Source organism: Tenrec ecaudatus, chromosome X (genome assembly GCF_050624435.1).
Source record: "Tenrec ecaudatus isolate mTenEca1 chromosome X, mTenEca1.hap1, whole genome shotgun sequence".
NCBI lineage: Eukaryota > Metazoa > Chordata > Mammalia > Afrosoricida > Tenrecidae > Tenrec > Tenrec ecaudatus.
The window spans coordinates 85,871,158-85,889,792 of NC_134548.1; the positions used below are offsets into that span (position 1 = coordinate 85,871,158).

At 38.9% G+C, this 18,635-nt stretch overlaps 1 pseudogene; it reads left to right on the top strand.

The window, feature by feature from the left end:
* Positions 1–11,921: 11,921 nt before the first annotated feature.
* Positions 11,922–16,138, top strand: LOC142433481 (spindle and centriole-associated protein 1 pseudogene; annotated as a pseudogene).
* Positions 16,139–18,635: the final 2,497 nt, after the last annotated feature.

The following is an 18,635-nucleotide window of genomic DNA, read 5'->3' on the forward strand; positions in this document are numbered from 1 at the left end:
CAAGATTTTTCTTCTTTCATTCTTCCAAATGCTTTTCAAATTAACTCCTTGGGAAGTAGTCAAGTAAGTCCTGGACTGGAAAAGCAAACAATAGGAAAACAATCCAATGACACTTTCTAAAGAAAAGTATCTCCTGCTGGCAAGAACCATTGGGTTTGCTTCTTCTAAATTGATTTAAGACGTCTGGCAACTAAGTGTGAGAAGGAAGTAGTTTAGAGGGCTCTTTATTTTCTCTAGAGTCTATATCCTCCAGAACTGGATTTTATTAACCAGAGCTCAAACTGAGCATACACTTTCTAGTCAGATATGTCTGGACCTAACACCCAGTGCTGCTATGTAGGTAGTTATGTGGCCTTGAACAAGAGATTTCATCTCTCTGGACTCCATTTTCTTTATCTATAAATGTAGTTATCCACTTTGTGGGATTGCTCTGAAGATACAGTGGGGAGATTAATTTAATACCCAGTGTATTTCTTGGCACATAAGAGATACTCAGTAAATGACAACATTTGTTGTAATAGAGCTAGATTGAGAGAACTGATAATTGCGTGAAGTATTTGTAAATTCTTTTATGGTTAAGAGTGAGTTATTCAAGAAATACACAAGGGGATATACAAAAAACCCAGAATTTTTTTCAACGCTATATATTTACATTATTTTTCTTTGCAAAACAACCTTATCACCTTCAAAGTACTCTCCATTACACTTAATACATTTGTCAAATCTTCAATCCCATTCTTGGAAACATTTTTCAAATTAATCCGTTTGGATGGCTGAGAGCACCTTATTTTTTGCGTCACCTCTTCTATGTTGTCAAATCGCTGTCCTTTCATGTCCCTCTTCATTTGCAGAGACAAAAGAAGTCAAACCAAGTGAAGTTAGGTGAGTAAGGTGTGTGGGGTAAGAGGCATGCTGGGGTTTTTTTTGGGGGGTGGTGGTGGTGGCCCAAAACTGGTGTACCGATATGGCTACGTGAGCAGGTGCATTGTCATGGTGGCAAAACCAGTACCCCGTCTGCCACAATTCAGGCCATTTTTGTTCGCACATTATTATGTTATCTTTCAGAACCTCTAAAGAGAAAGCTTGATTAACAGTATAAACTGGTGGTATGAACTCTAAATGCACTATCACACACACAGAGAAACAAAACAACAAATGAGCCTGGGGGGTATTGGTACCCCCTCGAAGCCCAATTGCAATCCGTGAATTTTACAGACTGATTTCTTAGTTGATTGAGCTGTTTGCATTGAGCACGGGAGTTGTTGCTAGCAGAAAATTTTCTGTATAATATATTACAAGCGCAGATCTTTGCCTCTTGGGTTAAAACCTATCATATTTACGCAGGGGGAGCGTTGAGATAATAAATATGGGGTGGTTCTGGCTCCCCTTTCATTGGATACCCACTAATCCAGGGGTCTCATCTAAGGTCCAAAGACCATTTTTCCACTGTTGGGCATTTGGGCTGCTTCAACTTTCTTGCTATTATGAACTGTTCTGTAACAAACACGGGAGAGTATACATCCACTCGTGTTGTGTCTCTTATTACTTAATAATGGTATTGCTGGATCATATGGGATTTCAATTCCCAGTTGCTTTAAATATCACCAGATCATTTTTTACAAGTCCACCAATGGTGTATATGAATTCCAATCTCTCCGCATCCTCTCTGGAATTGGTTGTTTTCTTTTTCTTTTTTTAAAATTAAGCTAGCATTGTGGGCGTAATGTGGTATCTCATTGTGGTTTTAATTTGCATCTCCCTGATGGCTTGGGATTGTGAGCATTTTCGTGTGTTTGTTAGTTATTTGTACTTCATTTTTGTAGAATTGTCTGTTCATGTCTTTTTGTCACTTCGTAATTGGGACATTTGTTATTTTCTTATTGAGCAGTTGTAGAGTTCTGTATATTTTGGTAATTAGACCTTTTTCTGATGTGTCATTATTAAAAACTTTCCCCAGGACTTTCCCTGCATTTCCCTAGGGAAGACTCGGCTGTCTGTTTCGTTGACCTTGGACCTGGCAGACCTGGTGATTTGAAGGACTTCCAGTGTATTAATTGTTCCAAGGAAGTGAGTTGAACTGAACCCTGTGTGGGCTAATTAGCAGTTATATTCTTTTGTGCTGTATAAACCTATTTCTATCACTCTCCATCTCACTATATCTTATCATAAATGTCCTGGTTTTGTTTCTCTTGAGAACCATGCCTAACACAATCCAATTCACAACAAAAAATCTTTTAAAAAAGTATCTGACTAGTCAAAGGACTGTCAGAAACATTGTTACATCTTTATATTTCTACATGTCATGTGTGAGTATATTTCTGGGTTGTGTTTAGTTTCTTTGATCTCCCTGTATTGTTTCATTGCTCTGGATTTTGCTGTTTGTTGGTTTTGTGAAGAATTGTATGTTTCTTTCAGGTTTGTGTGGTTCTTGTTGAATTTTTTTGGCCATAGTACTTTATTGAGTATTTTTTGTAGAGCTGGTATTATTTTTGTGAATTTCTTTAGTTTCTCCTTCTCTTGGAATACTTTTATTTCTCCATTATATTTGAGTAATATTTTCAAAGGATACAAGATTCTACATTGACAGTTTTGTTTTTGTTTTATTTTTCCTTTAGGGCTCTGTATGCAACACTCCATTGTCTTCTTTCTTGCATGGTTTTTGCTGAAAAATATGAAGTTAGTGTCATTGCTGATCCTTTGTATGTAATTGCTCCTTTTTCTCTGGCTGTTTCTAGAATATTTCCCTTGCTGTTAACTACAATATGCCAGGGAGTTTTCCTTTTGAGATATCTCCTGATTGAGGTTCTTTCAGCTTCCTCTGTTAGGTATTAAGGAATATTTACTTGCAAGAATTTTTGTGCTATTCTGTGTGGATTTTTTGCTTTTCTGGAATCCCTATATGACATAGATTACTCCTCTTGATTGTGCTCCACATTGTTCTCAAAGTTTTCTCAGTCTTTTCTGAATTTTTTTGTTATTTGTTCTTCTTCTAGATAGGTGTCTAGATTTTTCTTCAAGCTTCCTAATCCAGGTTTACATCTCTTCAATTCTGTTTCTAGTGTTCTTTTATAGTTTTGTGTAATTCTGCTATTGTAGTGTTTGCCTTTTGTGCTTCTGTTTGAAGTGTTCCTTGGAAGTCATGTAGTGAGGTTTCTAGCTTTTCTATTTTTTCACTTTACCCCTCAGACCCTTCCTTCATAGATTGTATGAGTGCAATCATTATTCTTTCATATTCTTTTTTTGTAATTCCATAGCACATGCAATTTCAGGCATTTCATTTAGTTCTGACTAGTTTGGGGTTATTTTTGTCAGTCTTTCTTTTTAAAGTATGAACTGATATCTTCTGTTGTTTGCATGACACCTTAGTGCAGCTCTTACGGGTTTTAGAAGGGGTGGCATTATGTAGGAGCAGTTACCTCTGTTAGATAATGCAGTAAATGGGGTGGTATCCCGGGGATAGTGTTGGAATAAAGGTTTGCAGAGATCAAAAAATGGAAGAGGAAGTGTTACAGTGGAGAAATAAAGGAAAAAGCAAGAAAAAATTAGAGATCAAATTGTGTTTATTGAAGGGTTAAAATAATGGAAAATGACAAAAATGCCTTTTCAAATAAGGATATTAATATTTGAACGAAATAGAAAAAAATTGTAAAAGTAGTGTCAGCTTTTGGTTTTTTGAGGATGAAAAGGAAAGAGAAAGATTAATGAGAAGAAAATAACTAAGAATAAAGTTAGGTAAAAAGGGCTGGAAAATAAGTGTAGATATTCAAATTAAAGACAAAAGGGCAAGAGACAAACACCTCAAAAAAAGAAATAGAAAATAGAATTCTCCAGGAAGAAGCAGGAGTTAGTGTATGTTTGTTTGGGCTCTAAGCTTTTCCCAGGAGCTTCATCTCTGATGTGAGTGTTAACTTTTGGATTGATGATGTGTTGAGGGACTAGAAAGCAAACAAAAGCAATTGAAGCAAAAAAGTAAACTAATCACACCCCCGCCCCATCCTTACATATACCAATAGATGGAGAAGTCCTGAATAAGGATGCATTATAATTATAGTGCATGACTTTGTTCCAAAGAAGGTAGGTCATAGGAACGATAGAGCACAGCGCAACAATAATGCCAACAAAAGAACAGCTAGCATCTAGACCTTGTTCAGGGGGAAACCACTACTGTGTGGAGCAGAGGTCTTTTGAGCTTTGGGGGACAGTGTCTGGTATTATGTTGTTTTACTACCTTCAGGTCTTTTAGGATGCCAGGGTAGGATTGAGATTAAGACTAGAGGAATGATTTTTGGTGTCTGCCATGGCTGAGAGCCCAGTGTTCTTATGATTTAGTTTTATTATTTTGAAGGTATAGACTTCTAATCAATTGGGTAAGAGGGAAGAAGGGTCGCTCTTTTGGCAGGATATAGGAGACCAAGTTGCGTGTGTGGGGTGGGGGTGGGGGAAGGGCTGTCTATACCTGTCATCTGCCTAGATGATCTAGGAAGGAAGAATGAAGCAATCGCCTACTCAGAGGGTCAGCTGTTTATCTGAACACCTTGGGGTGCTGGCTAAGGTCTAGTGTCTTGCTAGTTAATAGCTAGGTGTTTTTTAAAGAATCATTTTATTAAGGGTTCGTAAGACTCTCATCACAATCCATACATGCATCCATTGCATGTCAAGCACATTTGTACATTTGTTGCCCTCATCATTCTCAAAATATTTGCTTTCTACTTCAGCCCTTGGTATCAGCTCCTCATTTTCCCCTTCCTCCCCGCTCCCCTCTCCCTCATGTACCCTTGATAATTATGCGGTATGCCAGCAGAGAGGGGCTTCTGGGCCCTGAGGCTTTAAAATCCTTTTCTTAAACCCAAACTCCCTGTCCGTGGTTTGTAAAATCACTGTTACAGGTTCTACTTGTATTTTATGCTGATGCATTGCTAATAGGCTAGGTGTGTGTTATCTGCTAATCAAAGAAATGAAAAAATTTTAAAGCCCATGAATGACTGGGCATTAACATGGGGTGGGTTGTTTAGAGTTGTAGCTTAGGGACAGGGAATTGATTTTGCTGAGAGGATAGGAGCTTCCCGAGCTTGTGTGGCCAGTTAGTTTATTCACTATTTATGCCTGCTCCAGGATGCCCTGTAGAGTTATCCCCAGGTGGGCCCATAGGCTGTGCTATCCTTGCTATTGGGGAAGTAGGGCTAAAAGAGTATCAGAGCAGAGGTTGGCTTGAGCTGAGAGCCAAGCCTATTTGTGCTTATATCCACCTCAGGCTGGTCACATAAAGCTATGTCCCTGCAGTTCAATTGGTCAACCACACTAGCTAGCTCCTGGACGGGGAGCAGTCAGACAGGAGAGTTGGGGGATATGCTCTCAGCCTGCGTGTGCAATGGGCTGATGGCAAAGGAAGTCTATTGGCAGACGTTGCTGCTCTTTTATTTTATTGTTTCAAATTTAAAAAAAATTAATTAAAACATTTTTTGCTCTTTTATTTTAATAAATTTATGTCTACTTATGTTCATGCTGAGAATCTTATGGTCTGGAAGTGTAGGATTTCCCTCGCCAAGTTCCCTCGTGGCTAGTTTCTGTGGAGTCTCTCCTATGTGTGCTATATGGTCACCATCTTGCTCTGGTCCAACAGTACTTTTAAGAATACTATACAAGGAAACCTTTGAGAAATGAGACTTGACTGGATTATCTTAGTTTACTGGATCCACTTTTGGCAGCGTGCAGTCTCACTGTTTGTTTTCATTTAAACAGTTTTATTGCAGCTGTGTCAATGTAGTGTTTATGTGTTGGGCTGCTAGCTGCAAGGTACAGATCTTCCTCTTTTTTGATGGCTTTCTGCTTTATCAAGTATGATGTCTTTTTCCAGTGACTGTTTTCTTCTGATAACATGTGTAAAGTACATGAGATGAAGTTTCACCATCCTGGAGGCTAAGGAGAATTCTGGCTGTACTGCTTTCAAAATAAATTTGTTTGTTCTGGCAATCCACAGTGTTTTCAATATTCTTTGCTAACATCACAATTGAAATACAACAATTCTTCTGTGGGTTTCCATATTCAATGCCCACCTTTTCCCATGCATATTGTGTTATTCTGGGTACATAAGAGGAGCAAATCCACAGAAACTCATATGTAAAAGAGAGAGTTTCTTATAAAGGATAAGTGCAAATCAAGAAAACATCCCAATTCAGTGCTGCCCAAGCCCACAAATCCAACAGTAGCCCATATGTCTGACACCAATCCACAAAGTTCTCCTCCTTCTCACAAAACACATGCAAGGATGCCAACTGCAGGAGGAAAGCCTAATCAGTGAACGTGTAAACATCTTGTCGCTGGCAGGGGTCTCTACATGGCTTCTCCAGCACCCAGGGCTGCATCAGGGTAGGTCCATGCGGCTTCTCAGGGATGTCTCGCAGGAAGTGAACCTTGCCATCTGAAGCAGGGAACTGGCAAAGGCAGCTGTGCTCTGGTCTGATGATTACAAAGCAAGAGACCTGAGAACTAGAAAGACGAGGCTTACCAAGCCATTTATCTCTCCACCCATCAATTAACCCCGCATGTGTTTATCAGCCAGGTTGGCACAATAAACTATCTCCCATATGAAGTGATGGAAAATACTATGGCTTGGATTAGGTTTATCTCGGTCCTAAAAGTGACATTCTAAAGTAGATTAAAATGATAAATCTGACTGGAATAGCTAAAATTTGTCACTTGTTCTCCTTTTGGGTATACATTGTTCTTGATCTGATTTTTAGTGTTTTTGTGAGTTTTTTCTTCACATTCAATTTGAATTTTGTCATTGTTGGTAGACTTCTTGGCTTTCTGTTATGTATCTTTCCATGTTTTTTGGTATATGAAACCCAGAATAGGTGAATCTACAGTGACAATAACTAGACTAAATGTTCCTGGAGGCTATGGCAAGGGAAGTCGGTGGGTAAGAGGGAGCTTATATCAAGGAGTTCAAGAAGGAAAAAAATATTTTGAAACTGATTGTGGCAGTGATTTTATAACACTGTTTGATATGATTGAACTGCTATGGAATGGCATGCTATCTGGATGAACACCTATTAAAATGGTTTAGAAAACATCAAAGAGAGAGATGGCCAAACCAAAACCGAATTCACTATCATCAAGTTGATCCTGAGTAATTGGGACCCTAGCAAAAAAGGTGTGTGTGGGGTGGGGGCAGGGAATAACATCCTTATTCTTCAGCACTTGTACAGTCAGATTTGGTCATTGAAACTAATCATTTGATTTTTTGACTGACATTTTCATGAGAATTTGTCATGGATTCAAGTAAAATTAAATGCTAGACAATTCCAATTCCCCCTCCCCCCCTATTTATCATGGTTTTGTTTATTGGTTCAGTTGTGAGGATTTTAGTTTTCTTTATATTGAGCCCCCATAGTGAATAGCATAGTATTTGATTTTCATCAGAACGTATTTCAAGCCTTCCTCACTTTCAGTAAGTAAGGTTGTGTCATTTACATATCACAGGTTATTAATAAATTTCCGTCCAATCTTGGTGCTGCATTCTTCTTTATTTAATGCACCTTCTTGGATTCATAGGTCCGAATACAGATTTACTAAATTTTGTGAAAGGATACAACCCTGATCTACTCCTTTCCTGATTGTAAACTACACAGTGTTTTCACATTCTGGTTCCATATCAACAAAATGAAATCTTCTGGTATTTTCTTTCTTCTCCATGCTATCCTGAGTTTGTTATAATCCGCACGGTAAGGTGTTTTTCTTAATCAATAAACCACAAGTAAACATTTTTCTGGTATTCTCAGCTTTCAACCTAGATCTATCTGACATCAGCAATGATATCCCTCTTTCCACATCATCTTCTGAACCTGCCTTGAATTCTGGAGACTCAGTTTGATGTACTACTGAAACCATTTTTGAATTTTCAAGATAGGAACCCGATCTACTGCTGGTGGTATTGTAAAGTGGTGCAGCTGTGTGGAAAATAGTATGAAAGTTTAAAAATAAATAACTATATAAGCATTTAATTACAATATTATCCTGTATTTCACTCCTAGTTATATACTGAAAAGAGTTGAAAGTAGAGATACTAAAATGAAAAAGATGGAAATACCCCAAATATTCAACAGCAGAAAAGTGGATACATAGAATGTTGCACATACATATGAGAGAATAATATTCAGCCACAAAGAGAAGAGAAGTGTTGATACAGGTACAGCATGGATGAACAATAAAAACCTTATGCTGAGAAAAATTAGTTAGAAAATAAAGGACACATATTGGGCATTCTCAATTAGGAAATATCCAGATTAGGCCAATGCAAAAATATCAAAATATATTAGTGTTTATAAGGATGATTAGGGAGGAAGACATATGGAAGTATTTTAAAGTTTAGCAATTTTCTGTTAAGGATGATGGAAAATTTGACATTGGATAATGGTGGTGATTGCACTTTATGGTGAATAGTTGGAGTATCACATGTTTTAAATACGTTTTATCATAATAAAAATAAATAAAGCTAATGCCTTTACCAGAGTTACTGTACATTAGATAAAGGGAAATAATCAGAAGTTCTAGGAATTACTGTAAGTTGTCTCTAAACTAGCACTAGTCTCAGTAGACCCAACTATCACTGTTATTCACTAGTCAAAGTAGCGACAATCAGAGGTCAAGTTTATCTAATTTGGTCCATTGGGGTCAAAAGACATCCTATATTGCTTTCTATAATTTTAGATTTTATACTAGGGATAAAAAAAAATCTCAACGAGAGGCAAAATCCCTACATTAGTTTCCTGACACGTGAATGAAGGACCTTCTGGGAAGAATGAACTAATGGAAACCAGTAGAACTATCTGTATCTAGATAAATGATAAAACAAAATTGATATTATGTTCCTGGAAAGATTGCAGAGCATAGTGACACACTCAAAGACTTAAAAGAAGGTTGTAGTGATGATTCCCACCACATACCTATTCAACTTGTTTAATTGGCCTGTTCAAAGGTGTGCATAAAGTTTTCATTTTACTTGTATCTACCATCGATACTCATGGAAACAGCAGTCAAGAAATAAAAAGATGAGTTGCATTAGTCAAATCTACCCCATGAGACCTCTGTAGCGTATTGAAAAGCATGGGTGTTACTTTGAGGACTGAGATGCACTTGTCCCAAGCCATAGTATTGTCAATTGCCTCAAATGCTTGTTAAAGCTGAACCTTGAAAAAAGAAGACCGGAGACAATGCATTTGAATCATTGTGCTGGAGATGAATCTTGAAAGTACCATGGACTGCGAAAAGGACAAACAATGTGTCTTGAAAGACATATGGCCAGAATGCTCCTTAGAAGCAAGTATTGTGAGACCTCAGCTTACATACTTTGGACATATTGTGAGGGGAAAGCAGTCTCAGGAGAAGGACATCATGTTTGGTGAAGTCGAAATGCAACAAAAAGAGAAAAGTTCTTAGGGAGATTGGTATCATTGCTGCCACAAGGGGCTCAAACACAGGGACACTTAGGAGGATGGTGCAGGACCAGGCAGTGTTTCTTTTTGTTGTGCACAGCATCTCCATGGGCCAGAACCAACTCAATGGCACCTCACAACAATTGGCTTGTTCAGATAAAAAGATGCCTCTTAGAAAATAACACCAGATTACTGTAAACGTAGTCAGTTGGTAGCTACAATTGCAGCTGCTCTTCCAGATGCAGTTTTGTTGCTTGAATAAGTTAATACGTGTCCTACTCCGGATTTGCAGCTATTGAACTGAAAAAGACTTTTTATCAATTACAGAAACCTACTTTTCTTCACATGGAAAATCCAGCAATACATTTGCACTGTCTTAACTAAGGAGTATATAAACTCTTCAGCTCTATGTGACAATTTAGTCTGTAGCAAACATGATTGGCTTTCCTTTCTACAAGATATCACATTGGTCTATCACATTGATGACATCATGCTGAATGGACTTAGGGAGCAAGAAGTAGTCATTACTACGGACTTATTTTTAAGACACTTGCATGCCCCCCAAACATTCAGGGGACTTCAACCTTAATGGAATTTCTTAGAATCCAGTTTCTGTGCATGGGAATATATCCCTTCTAAGGTGCAGGATGTTTTCTTATCTGGCTCCTTCTGAAATACAAAAAGGAAGCACAATGCCTAGAGACCATCTTTGGATTTGGGGGGTTATTTGATCTCGTTTGGGTGTACCGCTCCAGCTAATTTACTCAGTCACTCGAAGAGCTGCTGCGGTTGAGTGGCACCTAGAACAAGAAAAGAATCGGAAGCAGGAACTGGCAGCTATGAAAGCTGGTTTGAAAGTTGGGCCATATTATCCAGCCATAGTCAATGATGCCTGACTGACTCATCAGTGGCAGATAGAGATGCTGTTTGGAGCCTTTGGCAATCCTCTATAAGTGAATCACAATGTAGACCCTTGGAATTTGGGTGGACAACTGTGGCAGTTACATAATATACTGCCAACTTGAGGAAGGGTTGGAGTCTAGCTTGTCAATCAGGTCGCATCTTGATTACCTCATTTGGAGGTGCAACGGAGATAAATAGTTCATGGAGGGCACATAAACTCTCTCTGCTTCTGATTCCTGTTGATAAGCCACTTGGAGCTATGCTGATGTCAGCCAGAGCCCTGTAGCTGGAGGAGCCATGGTAAGATGTTTCTACCACCACTGGATCCACAAGACTCCACCCATTGTCCTGTGATCTTCCTGCACTTAGTGTCATTGCATGTGTTGCGAGAGTCTGACGAGGAATTTACAGACTGGTATCGGACAATTGGGCTAATATCAGACTTCTGGACTGGGTAGGATGTTTTCTTAATACACAATTACTCTTTTATATAACGTTCTTTCTTATACACGCAAGAGTGTCTCTAGATTTGTTTCTCTAGTCAACCCAGATTACCACAAAAACCTTGCAATTCCCTGTAAACAACCATTCCCCCTTTTAGAAACATGTTTTGACTTACTCTTGGGTCTAAGTAGAGACTGATTGACCATGGCCCACCAAGTTATCATGCAAACTGAGATGTGTATCATGAACTGGGTATTGTCTGACCAACAAAACTATACACTGAAGGTGCACAGAAGTACTCCATCAGCAAGTAGAAGTGATATGTATACATGAGATCAAGCTCTATCAGAGTAATGAAGTCTACTATGCTGGGAATGACAGAATCAAGAGTAAAATGTTGCATTCACAGTCGAAAGGACATTTTACAATCCATTTTTAAGTACAATGCTGTCTGTGATAGGACTATATCTATCTGCATTCAAGGAAACCCACTAAATAGAACTATCTTTAAAATGTAGGTACCAACTGCTAAAGCTAAAGATGAAGACGTTGAAAAATTCTACCAATGTCTTCAGTCAAAAATTGATAAAAAATGTAATCGAGATGCATTGATAATTATTGACAATTGGAATGCAAAGTTGCAAACAAGGAGGAAGAAGCAGCATTTGGAAAATATGATCTTGGTGACAGAATTTAAGCTGTAGATGACATGATAGAATTTTTCATGACCAATGGCTTCTTCATAGCAAAGACCTTTATACAAAAACATGAAAGGTCTTACACATGGACCTCTCCAAATGGAAAACACAGAAATCAATGGACTACACCTGTGGGAAGAGAAAATGGAAAATCTCAATATCAGCAGATAAACTTAGGCTAGGAGCTGATTGTGTAACAGACCATCACTTGCTCATATATAAGTTCAGTAGTCATGAAGAAAGCAAAAGGTATTTTAAAAGACAGGGAAAAAAGAAAGGATAAGCATGGATATCCAAAGAGACTCTGAAACTTGCTCTTTATCATAAAATAGCTAAGGCAAATGGAAGATATGAGGAAGTCAAATAATTGGACAGAATATGTCAAAGGGAAGTTTGAGAAGACAAGGTAAAATATTAAAATAAACTTTGCAGATAGGCTATCATGAAGGAGATGGAGGATGGGTTGGGAAGATGTGATCATTTGATGGCTACAGCAAACGATCTGTTTGTTGATTTTCCTCATAGGCACACAGAGTTTCCTGATTACTTTCAAAAGCCCATCAGAGTAAATCGAGACCTTGTTACCCAGTTTATTCCGAATGAATAGATCCTCAAACTGTTAATGAAGTGGCCGATGAAGGAAGAGAAGGAGCTGTTAATAGCCAGTCGGAAGAAAGCAAGAATGAGCTGGATAGCACTCTAAACTCTGAGTCTGACATGATTACAGATAGGTTTCTTCAACTAAAGGAAGACAATTTTGAGCTAGTTAATCAACTATGAATTGATATGCAGCAGAAAATAGCAACAGTCACAGAGAATGCCCCGTCTGGGAATTTCACTACCTGCCACTCCATTAGCTGGTCTAAATGCTACCAATGCTGTTAAGATAATCCACATGAGGCTTCCGCCTGAAGAATCTTCCAAGACTCTAGACTCAAGCTATATTGCGGGACAAGTGCTGCGTGCCAGGAAGTCAAAGGAGCTGTTAAATAAATTGAAAAGAAAACCAGATTTGTGTGCTTCTTACAAGCAGCAGAAGAACATGTAATCAACAAGTACAACCGCTGCAGACTTACTAAATAAAAATAATTGCAGCTTGAACATCCTCACATGATAGAGGAAGTGGAGCATGAAATGGAAGAATATCAGTGGTGGACACAATGTGAACTCAAGGGACTACAGGACAGTCAGGGTCTCACGGGCTTTACTTTATCTTTGGTGAGCTCCCTCTGTCACCTGATCCAGTACCTTCAAGCGAAGGTTACCTTCGAGAGAGTGAAATGCAACTTCTTAAAGAAGTCGAGACAAGGCACGAACTGGAACAAATATTGGCTGATCATATCGGTGCACTGGAAATTGAAATTCTTCTTTGTTAGAGAAGAAAATACTAATATACAGTCAAGACTTCAGAAGTACATGGTTACAACAGATGAGCAAATTATATCACTCACACATGCCATTAAGAATAGTCCTGTGAGCACCAATCCACCCACGGATAGGGTATTGTTTATACCTCCACAGGAAAGGGAGAGAGAAACCAGGCTTCATACGGATGCACCAAGCTTTGAGAGCAACATACCGGCACGGAGCAGCACATTAACAGAGAGGACTGCGGGGCCAGCCCCAGTCTGAGCCATATTGAACCCTCACTAGAAGAATATAATACAGAGGACAGCACTGAAGATATAGTCTGGGGAGATTGGCCAGTCTGTCATGACCACATGGGAACAAACTAAGAGGGAAAGAGAGAGAGTGGACCTCATCTTGGTCCACCAAGCTTTGATGATACCATTCCTAATCTGTGCACAGAGAGGACCATAGGGCCGGCCCCAACAAAAAATACGACATCTCCTCATTGGTCCACAGAATAACAGGGAGACAACACTGGAGACAGTGCAGGAAGTGAGTCCAGTTTAACCCCTTCACAGTGGAGTGAATCACGATGGGAGCACAACAGGACAGCAAGGAGAGAAAAGTCACGAAGTCCTAGAGGAATCCCGAAAATAGACCTCTGACTTGGAAGGTAGTACTTGCCACCTCATCAGATCTGGTTGGAAGACATTCATAAAAGTCAGCAGATAGTCCTGGACATATTTATAGGCTTTCTTTTCTTTTCTTTTTTACTTTCTTTCAATATGTCTATCTACATAAGATAAGCAGGGTAAACAATCCTGAGGGGAAAGTAACAGGACTGATGGTTCCAGGGGGTGGGGATGGGGGCATGGAAGAGGAGACAGGGGAAAGGGAGTGAGGAGCCAACAAACTCAGGGACAAGGAAACAACAAGGGATCTAAAATTGATGGTGAAGAGGGTATAGAATGCCTGATGGGGTTTGATCAATTGTAATGTAGCTGAGAGGAATTATGGAGCACCAACTTAAGAGTGAGCATGATAGCGGGGCAGGAGGAAAGTAAAAGGAAATAGAGGAAAGAACTAGGAGGCAAAATCCATACATAGAGGAAAACATATAGGCATGTACATATGTAAATATATTAATATATAAGAATACAAGTATAGATTTACGTACATATATTTATATGTTAAATTAGCAGACAGACTTTGAGCCTCTACTTAAATCTTTCTTCAACACAAGAAAAGTTTGTTCTAAAAACCTGGCACTCTGTGATGCTCACCTTCCCTACACAATTGCTGAAGACAAAAAGGGGTGCATATGCAAATGTGGTGAAGAAAGCTGATGGTGCCAGGATATTAAAAGATATAACACCTGGGTTCTTAAAGACTTGAAATTAAACAAATGGTCATCTAGCAGGAAAGAAACAAAGCCTACATATAAGAATCACACCAGCCTGTGAGATCACGAGGTGTCAACAGGATCAGGTATTAGAAGATCAAAAACAAACAATTATATTGATGTGAAGGAGAGCGGTCAGAGTGGAGACCCGAAGCTGGACATCCCTCACAGAAGGGTCACACCAAAGGGACTATTCAGCTGGGTGCAGTATAGCACCAACGAAACACACAGCATTTCTCTGGTTCTCTGCCCCCCGACCCCCACCGCTCCCACCACCACTACTATCATGACCCCAGTGTTACCTCACAAATCCTGCTATACTGGAGTATGCACATTGGTACAGATAAGAGCTTTCGATACACGGAAGTCAAGACAGATAACCAACCCCTCAGAAACAGTAATGGGAATAGCGATACCAAGAGGTTAGGGGTAGTGGGGGAGGTAGAGAAAAGGGAATGTATAGCAATGTTGGATGTGTAGTGTCCCCCAAGGGGGATGAATAACAGAAATGTGGGTGAAAGGATACAACAGGTGGTGTAAGATAGGAAAATACTTATATATAATTTATCAAGGGTTCACAAATGTGGGAAGGTGGGGAGGGAGGGAAAAAGAGGAGCTGATAATAAGGGCTCAAGTAGAAAGGTAATATTTTGTCAATGACAATGGAAACATATATACAAGTTCGCTTGACTTAATTGATTTATGGATTGTTATATCTGTAAGAACCCCTAATAAAATTATTTAAAAATTACCCTGTGATAAATCACAACAGAAGAAAGTCAAGCATCAGAAATGGAAGTCATATGTAGAAGAATTATGGACAATCCAGTAAATGCTATTGTTTCCATGGCAATGATGTTCAGAGGGGAAGAAGCATTGAATACCCACAGGAGGAGCAGCCTGGTAAACTGCCTCAGGTGCCAAAGCCGCCAGATAGTGTGGGTCTGGCCCCTAGTTTCCCAGCACATATATTTGAGCCAGCTTTACTGCTAACACCAACCAGGCAAAAGAACAACTTGGAATTCTCTCCTCTGCAGGATAAATCCAGGAGGACTGTTCAAACTTTCCCTGCTCCAAAGGTGGAAATCATTGAGAAGGAATAAAATCTGGAAAAGAATATCTTATCTGCTGCTACAGACTTCCAGAATTCAAATGAAGAGAATTGTCTCCTCACTCAGATGTGGAGGGCTTCTCACATAGGAGAAGATTTGGAGAACAAAAACTAGGTTCCTTTTGTCAACTTATCACAGACCCTCTTGGTTCGCCCAGAAACCCTCAGAAGTCTAGAACTCTCCTCTCCTCAGAAGAGCCTCCTGTGTTGGGAGATGGGCAACAGCATAGAACAAATGAGACCCTGGTACAAAGAAAGGACAAAATGACATGGATTGCTGAATTGACCCTGCAGAATTCCACTATCAAGGCACATTGGAATAATATTATTGGCTCAGGGGAAGAACAAGGAGAACGGACCTCAGAAGTTAAGCAAACAGGAAAGCGTGAGCAACATGACTTTTCTAGTGGCACAACCTTTAGCAAGTAGTATGGAGGAACGGATTGCAGAACTGAATCAACGAGTATGGCGGCTCATGGAAAACTGCTGTAGTTGGTAGAACACCCGAAACTTGTCTGTGTGAATTCTACTTCTTTGACAGTATCGCCTGTATCTCCAAACATGGCCTGAAGGAGGGAAGAGAACCATTGAGGCATCTATTTCAGAAAGCTCGAAATGAAGTACTGTCTCACCTTACCAGTGAGATAAACACAAGAAGATCTTCAGGAGCTGCTAGTAATTCACCTTTTCTATTAGATACTCCTTCAGGAAGAGAGTGGTCTTTACCTCTTAATCCAAGAGCAAATATTGAGGAACAAAATGAAGACAGTTTGCCCTTTCTACCCATGTGTCATAAGTGAAGTCAAGCTTTATAGAGTTTGTCCTCAATAATTTATTCTTGAACTTGCACTTGTCTCCCTCTCCCCCTGATTTCAAGTTTTTATATTCTTTCAGATAAAACCTGAAAAGATCCTACAAATTAATACTAATGGAAGAAAGAAATAAAGCATTTTAAATTTGTTGACCTTTTAAATTACCAATTTACCTATAAGTTCGCTGTAAATAAAAATTTTGGCCATAGGAAGAATAAAATTCTGTATTTTAATATTCATGAGTATTTTGTTTGTTTTTGTTTGGACAATACATTTCTAACTTTTTCATCTTAATTCAGTATTTTGTTTTGTTTTGTGTATATAATTTATATGAAATATTGACCTAATTTTCCCCACTGAAAAACTGAGTTGCTTTGCACAAAACGTCCAATAAAATGCCTCTATGATTAATCTAGCTTTCACAAAAAATAAATATCCTCTTGTGGTTTCTACTTTTATGGGAAATGACTGCTGCTTGTCAGTTTTTCCAGGAAGTGGACTGAATAACTTAAAAAAATTAGTATGGAAGTGTTTGTAGATACTTGAGAAGTGCTTGTGTAGAGTATAAAATTTTATGTGGCTTTAAGGTGTTAAAATGTCAATAATGTACAGCATTACTAGTGGAGCAAAGGTATTTTAATAGTATATTTGCTGTTTGAAACATAACCGAGTACAAAAAGTTAATAACAGTTTTTCAATGCTGACTCTTAGCAGATTCATTCAGCACAAGTCTTTCTTCATGACACCTGTTTAACTCTCAGGCATTCACTTTTACTTGTGTTTTGAATGATCTCTACATTTTTCTCTGAGAGATCAGAACTGACTCACGGGAATGAGCTTACGATAGAAGTAAGTGTCGGTGGTGGGGTTGAGAAGGGCATGGACACTACCTGGGGACTGTGATCAGCGACACTGTTCTTTCCTCTGTGCTTATAATCATTGTCCTAGGAAGTGTCTGATACAACATTTACTGCGCCTCTTCTTTATGGTGTTGGCAAAATGGAAATTATTTTCTTTTAGCCACATATGTGTGTGTGTTAAGTCATGTGTATTCATTTGCAGCTTTCCTCATTGTACGGCATTGTTTGACACTTGGTATTTAATAAATACAATCTCTGTTTGGGATAGAAACCAAACAAAAATAAATGGTACTGAAGGAAGCAGCTCAAGCTGTACTGAAAGCATTAGCCAAAAATAAGGCACCAGGAATTGAAATGTTTCAATAAGTTGATGAAAGACGGGAATCACTCAATTGTCTATGCCAGAAAATTTGAATGACAACTACTTGGCCAACTGACTGGATGACATCCATATTTGTACACATACCCAACAGAATACTCAAATTATTGAACTATATTATTAATATCACATGCAAGTAACTTTTGCTGAAGATGATCCAACAATGTGTGTATAAGTACATTGCCAGGAAATTCCTAGAGGACCAGGGTGGATTCAGAAAAGGATGTGGAACAAGTGATATCATTGATGATGTCAGATAGATCTTGGATTGTAGCAGAGAATCCCTCCAAGATGTTTACGTGTGTTTTATTGATTATGCTAAGGCTGTGTATATCACAACAGTTATAGATAATCTTGAGATGAATATGAATTCCAGAGCATTTCATTGTGCAGATGTGGAACTTATACAAGGGGTACCCCTCAGAAAAAAATGGAATTTTTTTCAAAGCTATGTATTTAATTTTTTTTTTTACAAAACTATCTTATCACCTTCAAAGTACTCTCCATTACACCTATACATTTGTAAAATCTGTAATTCCAAATTTGGAAACATTTTTCAAACTCCTTTGTTTGGATGGGTGGCAGCACCTCCCTCGGTTTTTTCCTTCAACTGTTCTACATTGTCAAATCACTGCCTTTCCATGTCCCTCTTCATTCATGGAAACAAAAACAAGGTGCACAGAAAGAAGCTAGATGATTAAAGTACATGAGGCAAGAGAGGCATGCTGTTTTTTGCCCCAAACTGGCTCACTGAGATGGTTGTGTGAGCAGGTGCATTGTTGTGGTGGCAAAACCAGTCCTTACAAATCAGGCCTTTTTTTGGTCATACACTGTTATGCAATCTTTTCAAAACCTCTAAATAGAAAGCTTAATTAATAGTCTGTCCAGGTGGAATGAACTCCAAATATACTATCTTCCTCACATAAAACAAAAACAAAATGAGTACCTCCTTGATCTTTGATTTCACTTGACGAGCGTTTTTTTTGGGTGAGGTGACAATGGCATCTTCCACTGACTGACTTGATTGATGTTTGATTTCAGGGTCATAACAACAGCACCATGTCTCTTCACCAGTAATGACCCTGGGGAAAAAGTCTGGGTCACTTCAGAGTTATTCTTTCAAAGCTTGGCATGCATCCACTACATTCTCTTTTTACTGGTCAGTGAGGACCTGAGGCTCAAATTTCACAGAGACCCTTCTCATTCCCAAATCTTCTGTTAAAATTTACTGAACAGAGCTCC